Below are 8,161 nucleotides of genomic sequence, written 5' to 3'. Positions count from 1 at the left end.
ACTCTGGAAGCTGAAATCTAAGGATCGCAGTTCAGAGACCAGCAGGAAAGTGCATGAGACTCTTATCTCCACTAAACTTCCCCAAAATCTGGAGGTGGAGCTGTACCAAAAGAAGTTCAAGGACAGCATCCAGGCCTTCAGTTTGAGCCTAGGACTGGCACCAAAAAAGAAAGAAAATGAACATTGCAACCAAGGCATTTTTTTTTTTTTTGGTCCGGTCGTGGGGCCTGAACTCTGGGCCTAGGCACTGTCCCTCAGCTCTTCAGCATAAGGCTAGCGCTCTACCACTTGAGCCACAGTGCCACTTCCAGCTTTTTTCTTTTTGCTTATGTGGTGCTGAGGAATCGAACCCAGGGCCTCATGCATGCAAGGCAAGCGCTCTACCACTGAGCCAACTTCCCAGCCCAACCAAGGCATTCTTAAAACACTATTTTGTGCTTGCAAATATTGCAGGAGATAAACAAATTTGCATTTGCATTCATGCATAAATGAATGGATGACTATGAATGACTTTGTGAAACCTTGCACCCAGACATCTAGATTCTACAAATATCATTATCAAGGATAGTTGGTCCCTATGGAAAAGAGATTCTCTTCCCATTAAGCTGCAGGTGAGCAGTGTATACAGCCTAGAGGATAAACCAAGCAAATGCAGGCATCCCTCCCACACAGGTGTGTTACTGGGAGCCAATAAAGGGAAGGATAGGAGTATTTAATGGCATCATGAGGCAAGTGAGACATTTTGGGAAAGTTTTCCTTGGAATCCAGATTTTAAATATCTGGGGCATCTCAGATTCAACTTTTGCTCCTCGTGTTCCTCCTACAGGATCAACTTTGATATCACAACTAGGAATTCTTCCTCTCTCATTAATGTCCTTATCTTTCTTTCTTCTCTATGCTCTCCAAGCCCAAACTTATTTCTGCAGTTTTAGTTCTAGAACTCCATGTTTCCCAGGTGGGCAAGTACAAGGCAGAAAACGAAAGGTGTGTGTGCCCCCATGCAGCCTAGCTTCAGGAGAGCACCTAGCGTTTGCTGTAGGAGGCCAGGGCAGTTCAGAATAGCCAGAGGGAAGCTCCATGAGAAGGAAGATATGCAGCACACCATACTTAGTAGTGTTATAGGTAGTGATTAAGCACTTGTTCAAAAGCAATTATTCAATAATTAAATACCTGTGGCTGGGACCTTGCAAGATCTCTGACAATCAAATCATTTGGGCACCTTGCTAGGAATGCAGAGTCCCAGGCCCTGCTACAGGCCTACTCAGAATCTGTCTTCTATATGAGTTGTTTTTTTTTTTTTAATATAGGGACTTGGACTCACACTGAAGTTTAAAAAGCTCTGCTCTAAGTGTTCTCAATTTGTTTTTGGCCAGTCCTTGGACCTGAACTCTGGGCCTGGGCACTGTCCCTCAGCTCTTCAGCTCAAGGCTAGCACCATTTGAGCCACAGCACCACTTCTGGCTTTTTTTCTGCTTATATAGTGCTGAGGAATTGAACCCAGGGCCTCATGCATGCAAGGCAAGCGCTCTACCACTGAGCCACCTTTCCAGTCCAGGCGTTCTCTATTTGGTTCTTGAACACATATTCTAAGAGCTATGTTACGAAGCTGTCAGTGATCTGCCATGGAAGAGGGTTACCTTCCTCTCAAAGGGTAAACAACACAAAATATCAAGCGAGCAGCAAGTGCCACTGCTGAACAATCCCATTCCTTCCAGCCCACACCTGGCCCCGTCTTCCTAGCTCCTGTTCAGGGGCCACTGGAATGGAGGCTGAGAGGAAGTGTCTGGGAGGAAAGGAGAGAGGTACGGAAGGGACCTATGGAGATACAAAGCCAGTTCTGTCCAGTGCTTAAGGCAGAAGCCATAATGGTAGGGATTCCTGGCAGCAAGGAACACTAGATAGTCTAAAAGGAAGGCTGCCCCCATACTGGAATGCTTCTAAGGTCCACCAGCAGAGGAATGGATAAATGATTGTGGTTAGTCACATGATGTTTACCACTGAGCAATAGAAGGGAGGGACTTGCAGATGCCTGTAACAACAAAGAGGAAGAGAGTAGCTGTGATTGTCCTATTAGGGAAAGGTGAATAGAGCAGTGGCATCGCTGGAATTTGTACAGCCTGATCAAAGACAGACTCCAACACTAACTCCGTACTTCATGATTAAGAATAATTTACACAGGATAAAATTCACCCAGAATATATAGTTAGATGAGTCGTGCTAACTCCATCACTCCATGACCCTCTGTAGCTAGTCTCTCTCCCCACCCCCAAGCTCTGACATCCATTGATCTGTTTTCTGTCCCTAAAGTTTTCATATGGAGAATATCCTATGAATGCAAATTAATAGTACATAGGTCATTCAGCCAGGCTTCTCTCATTTAGCATAATGTTTTCAAGGTACATCTATGTTGTAGCAGATATCAGTCACTCATACCTTTTCGTAGCAGTTATTGTCTCATTGTTTAAATGTACCACAGTTTGTTTATCCATTCACAAGAACATGAGGCTGCTTATTGTTTGGGGGATTTTTTCTTGGTGCCAGTCCTGAGGCTTCTGGAGGAAAGGAAGGAAGCAAAGTGTCAAAACAGCATGGTTAGGAGTTACCAACATGAAACGTGAACTGTGGAAAATTTGAGACTGTGGCCAGAAAAATGGTGGTGTTCCTGCCATATTTAGCTTTGTGTCTAGTGCCTTCTACCTTTCCAAATTCCCTACCTGATTCCTGATGGTTCTGCTTCTCTGCTCTTGAGCTGGTCCTGAAGCACTGGCAGTGCTGTTGAAAGACATCAGGGCAGTGCCAAGAATAATACTGGAAGTGCTGACCAGAGACCGCCTGCCTGCTCACCTTCCTCTGGCTTCCACCCACAGAGACCCTCTGAAGAAGGACAGAAGGCGCAAACACGTGTTTTACATTCTTTCCTGTGGTGATTAGTAAGATATAGCCACAAGAGGAGACAGAGGGGAGGCACAGGACAGACGTTTACTATCCTCACAGGAGGCCTAGCTCACTGTGCTGGCCACACAAGAAAGCTCCAGGAGCCAGAGGGAGCATTAGGTCAGCAGGTGGACAGTCTGGATTTGCCTAGTTTGAATGGCGTCAATGGGCTCTGATCTATAGTGGTGTTCCCTCGTTGCCCGCCTCTGGCCTTTGGCCGAGTGAAGCAGTGGAATATTGTCTCCTGAGGCACACAGTCCAGATGAAGAAGACTGGCTCTGGATCTATTGGTTTGCCTTTGAAAGGAATGTACCCAGCTGCGTCCTTGCTACTTCTTAGCATTAGCTCTCCCCAGAGGGGCAGTGTCTCCCCAGCCAGAAAGATTAAGTCATCAAAACATCACAACCTACAGAAAAACTTAAAGATATTTATGCTCCACCATGGAAAATCACTCTGTTGCCAAAGGCTTCAACCTAAACATGACTTTAACTCCCAGTAGGAAGGCAAGCTGAGGCAGAGAGCAGAGAAAACCTCACACACACTACTATATTTCCCAAAGATTGCCTCAAAGAGGAAACGAGTGAGGGACAGTGCGCTCAGCAATGGGGCCAAGACCCACAGTGGGAGACCAGCCTGCAATGAGGCCCCAGTGGGAACCAGAACAATGATGCCTTGCTCTTGGCCAGCAGTAGATGCTGTGCTCTAAACCCTGCAGGGAGAGAGCTGAGGAACCACGGTTCCTTAAATACCTGCCTCACACAGGACCTAATGGTAACGGGTTAGGCTCAGAAAAGGCCAGAATGCTGGGAGCTAGCTCTCCCAGATAGAGCTCTCAGGCTGCCCATAAGAGCTCTTTAGATAACCACCATCAGTTTAAGCAATGGGTTCTCCACAAAGAACAACTCCTTTGTGCTTCTTAGGATGGTTTTCTGGGTGAAGCACTTACAGGACTAGACCGAGATTGTTTGAACTCCGGTGCTCCTGTTCTGAAGATGTATGGAATTTTACCTAAAGGCTTATGCCCGTTTCCATAGTTCTCAGGGGAAAAGGCAGCCCTTCCCTTTCTGGCTCCGAAGGTATTACAGATCATGGGTGGCTCTATTCTTAGTGACACAGAAAAGGCTATCACTCCCTTACACAGATGTATGGTTTGGCAAAGGACACCAGGTATGACTGAGGTGTGACCAAGGAGATCACAGAAGGAAGATTTCTGGTGGAAAGGTGCAGACCCGAGGCTTCCTCCTAGAGACCCTTCCCCCCTACAAACCTGTACCATATGGAGCTTCCACCGTCCCGAGGCCTCAAGCAGACTTACCTGGGAAGAGAATTGCTACACAATTTACTACTCTACGGAGGGCTCCAAAGTCCGGCGATTAATTTCTGAGTGTTGTTCAGGCGCTGCTGCAACATATAAGTTTTGTTCATTGATTTCTTTAAGCATTTATTATGCTCTGTATGCTGTTGTTATAAATCATTGAGATTTATGAGTCAGTATATTCCATTCTTATGCATACCCTGCAGAGCTCAAGAATCCTGAAAGAAATCATTATTATATGAGCTCAGTTCTCACATGTCCTTGAATAGAGCTCTCGCCAGGCATACAAAATGTGAGCCCCTGGGGAGCTCTGCTAGCCAACTTGTTTTCTCCTTGAACTGGACATGCAGAGGAAGCTGCTTTTTCTTGCTGTTCCCAAAAAGCCCCTAGTCTTTCCAGCACAGAACAGGACACAGAGCTAAATATTTAATTAGGAGGATAAAGACCAGGAATGCACAAATACATTGGTGTGAATTGAGAAACAAAAGAAATTTAAAGGGAGGAAAGTCAACCAAAATAAGATGTATTCATGAAGAAAAAAAATCATAAAATTTAGAAAAGCAAAATGGAAAAAAATTGAAAAGTCAACTTATTATAATAACCATTCCACTATTCAGAATTCATCATTGCTAAGATTTGATGGATGCTCTTCTAGAGTGTGTATGTTTGTAGGATGTGTACATTTTTTTTTTTTTTGTCGTCATGGGGCTTGAACTCTGGGTCTGGGCACTGTCCCTCACCTCTTCAGCTCAAGGTTAGTACTCTATCACTAGAGCCACAGCACCACTTCCGGCTTTTTGTGCTTATGTGGTGCTGAGGAATCGAACCCAGGGCCTCATGCATGCAAGTCAAGCTCTCTACCACTGAGCCATCTTCCCAGCCCGGGTGTGTACATTTTTATATGTATATGTGTTTATGAATAACTGTAGAATCAAAACAGATTATATTTGCCTTTTGAGTATTTAAATACAATGTAACAATGTTTCATGTCAATACATATATTCACATATTTACATAGGTCCTTGTAGTTCAGTTCTTTATTGAGCTAATCATAGAAGTAACAAGTCAGGATTAGGGCACATTATGAGTCTGAAATTAAATATAATACCTTAGTCTGAGAGAGTAAGGGGACAGGTAACCACAAATAATGAGGGAAGAGATACTGTCTAATGGGCGCAGGGTTTAACACAAATGATGGTGAATATAAATGGAAAACAGGTAATTTAATACTTGGATCAATGTTAACAAGTGATATATTGCAAGCTATGTATTCTAATTTCTTTCCTTGGCAAGTTGTAAAAACCTTGTAAGCCTTTGTTAATCTGTAAAATGGGAATCCTTGTGTCTCTACTTGTGTCTCTATCAGAATGACGGCAGCTGTAACGAAGTCTGACTCGTGTCTATCACGGACTAATTGCTCAATAGTTCTTAGTTTGCTTGCTCCCACTTCTTCCCAGTTGGGTTGTATTGTTCAGGAATAGGGGTTTTTTGAAAGCAGAGCTGGACCCTACCTGTGTGCAGATCTGTGGGCTGTTAAGAGGGGGTGGGTGGGTAATGTGGTCAGAGGTTCATCAATTCTATGGAGATGGCTTTCAAGTTAAATGAATCTTCTATGGATGCAAAGCCATTATGAAATTTCCAGCAGTGCTGCTCTAGGGGGCCTGCAGGAACGGCATAGCTGAATGGTCCTCAGAGTGCGGCCTGTACAGCAGCAGCAGCAGCACCCAGAATGTGTCAGAAGTGCAAATTATCAAGCCCCACCCTTACCTGTGGAATCAGAAACCATGGGAGTGGATCCAGCAATCCTGTTGCAACAAGGCCTCTAGGGGATTCATTGTGTGCGAAAGGCTGATGACGACTAGTGAGGCAAGAGTCTGAAAGCAAGAACTGCCGAGCCTGAAACATAGCCTTGCTCCTTCATTCACTGTGGTTCCCTGACAAAGTCACTTTCCTTCTTGGAACCTCTATTTTCTCATCTTGGAAATGGGAAGATGGTATCTTTCCATGATCTCAAATGATTGTTTTCAGGAGGTGAAAGATATTCAAATAGCAAATTATGCAAACAAAAACTATACTTTTCAATCCCTATTCCAGGGAATAACAATGTGCTAAAGGCATTACAAAAATTAGGGTCAATATGACAGAAATTCTGCAAGCAGATCTATAATAGCTGAACATATGTTATGGAAGAAAATGCTAAGTGTGTGTGTGTGTGTGTGTGTGTGATGCCAAGGGCCTGGTGTGTTCTAGGTAAGTGTTCTAATACTGATCCCCAGCCTGAGAAATGATGATTCTGAAGCTGAAGGTAGATAGGTAAAGCAATATAGAAATAAAATGATAGAAGCGAATTGGTTCTGTTCATATTGATCATTGAAAGAAGAATCTCTCATGAAGTGCCCAAACCACCATTATGGCATCTTCTCCCGGGTAAATAAAAATCTCTACTCAAAAACCATCTGTGTTTCAAACATGTGAGGATGAGAATTGAACATTTCCAAACAGAATAAAAAGGACACATGTGAGAAGACAGAACTATTTGTTCTCTTTTTTCAAGTCTTAGCAAAAATGGAGAACAGCAGGTCACCACCCTAAGTACACACATCCCTCATCTACAAGGGAGTCATTAAGTTGTCTTTCAGGATGAATAATTCTGCTTTCCTTAATCTCCTCTCAAAGGTCTCATTGTCCTCCCTTTTAGTCATCTTTGCTTCTCTTCTGTGAACCTTTTCCAGGTTATTCATCCACAGCCTTAGTGTCGTCCAGGGCCGTTGGTTCTAGAGCCCTGCATAGACACAGAGCCCTAGTCTCTGTCAGACTTTAGAGAGGATGCTGGAGGAAGGCCTCACAACCTAACTCATCTCTCAAAATACTCTACAAAACTCTGCTCTGTTTCCTTAGGTCAAGGCTGTGATTCCTGGCAATGCTCAGGTGCTTGTCAATCTTATACCACCTTCCCTAGTCATTCATGTTTAGCTCTTGAGATCCTTTGTGCCTAATGGTCTTTTCTATTCATCCAACATCCCACATTTCCCTAATAGAAAGCATATTTAACACATTTATATATGCAACAGAAATTTAGAATGTATGTGCAGGATCATAAGTAATTTTCTCTGGGAAGTAAAACTATAAATGATTTCAGTTTATTTTTTTGTGCTCCTCTAAGTATTTGTTGGGATTGACATACCATTGTTTCATTCATGTAGAAGAAAAAAATTAAATTGGAAAATTGACTTTCTATGTGCTCACAGGACAACGCATAACATACGAAATCCTGGTGTGAAGTAAGGTGTCATGCCACACCGACATTCTATTCTGAAACTATAGAGAGCTGTGGTTGGGTGAGGGTTTGTCCAGGATTGTCTCAGTTTGACAGAAACTGGGCAAACCAGAACAGTGAGTCACCTGCCTTCCCAGCTCACTCTGTTCTCTGTCCCAGATGAACAGCCAGGATTGTCCACTGTTCTCTGTTCAGCACTTCCCTCCAATGTCTTGCTTTGTCATTTCTCAGGAAGTACAGCTCATTTGGCCTTGAAGATAAGAAGATGCTCAGAGGCATGCTCTGTGTGTTGGCTCACTTAAGGCATAAGACTTGCTGGAGAAAAGACAAGTGTTTTCCTTGTCTTTCCTCAGAATTCATAGCAGGTCCCTGGCTATGAACAGCAAACGCCAGAGCAGTGGAGCTATGAAGATACTTGTCTGACTCTCGGCTATGGGTCGAGACTCCAAGCAATGGTTCAAAACTATGGTTGTATGCAGCAATCACCTAAAGATTTCTTAGCAATATAATGGGAAAAGATGGCTCAGAAGACCTGTCTGACTAGCATAAGGGTACTCCCTCACCCATGAACTGGTTCAGGCACTGACATTCCCTCAGCTTATTGCCTATGACTTTTCAGTTGTGCAACTTTTGAT

Source organism: Dipodomys merriami, unplaced genomic scaffold, assembly GCF_024711535.1.
Source record: "Dipodomys merriami isolate MVZ:Mamm:240054 unplaced genomic scaffold, mDipMer1.0.p SCAF_15, whole genome shotgun sequence".
Taxonomy (NCBI): Eukaryota; Metazoa; Chordata; class Mammalia; order Rodentia; family Heteromyidae; genus Dipodomys; species Dipodomys merriami.
This window is presented reverse-complemented; position numbering follows the sequence as displayed.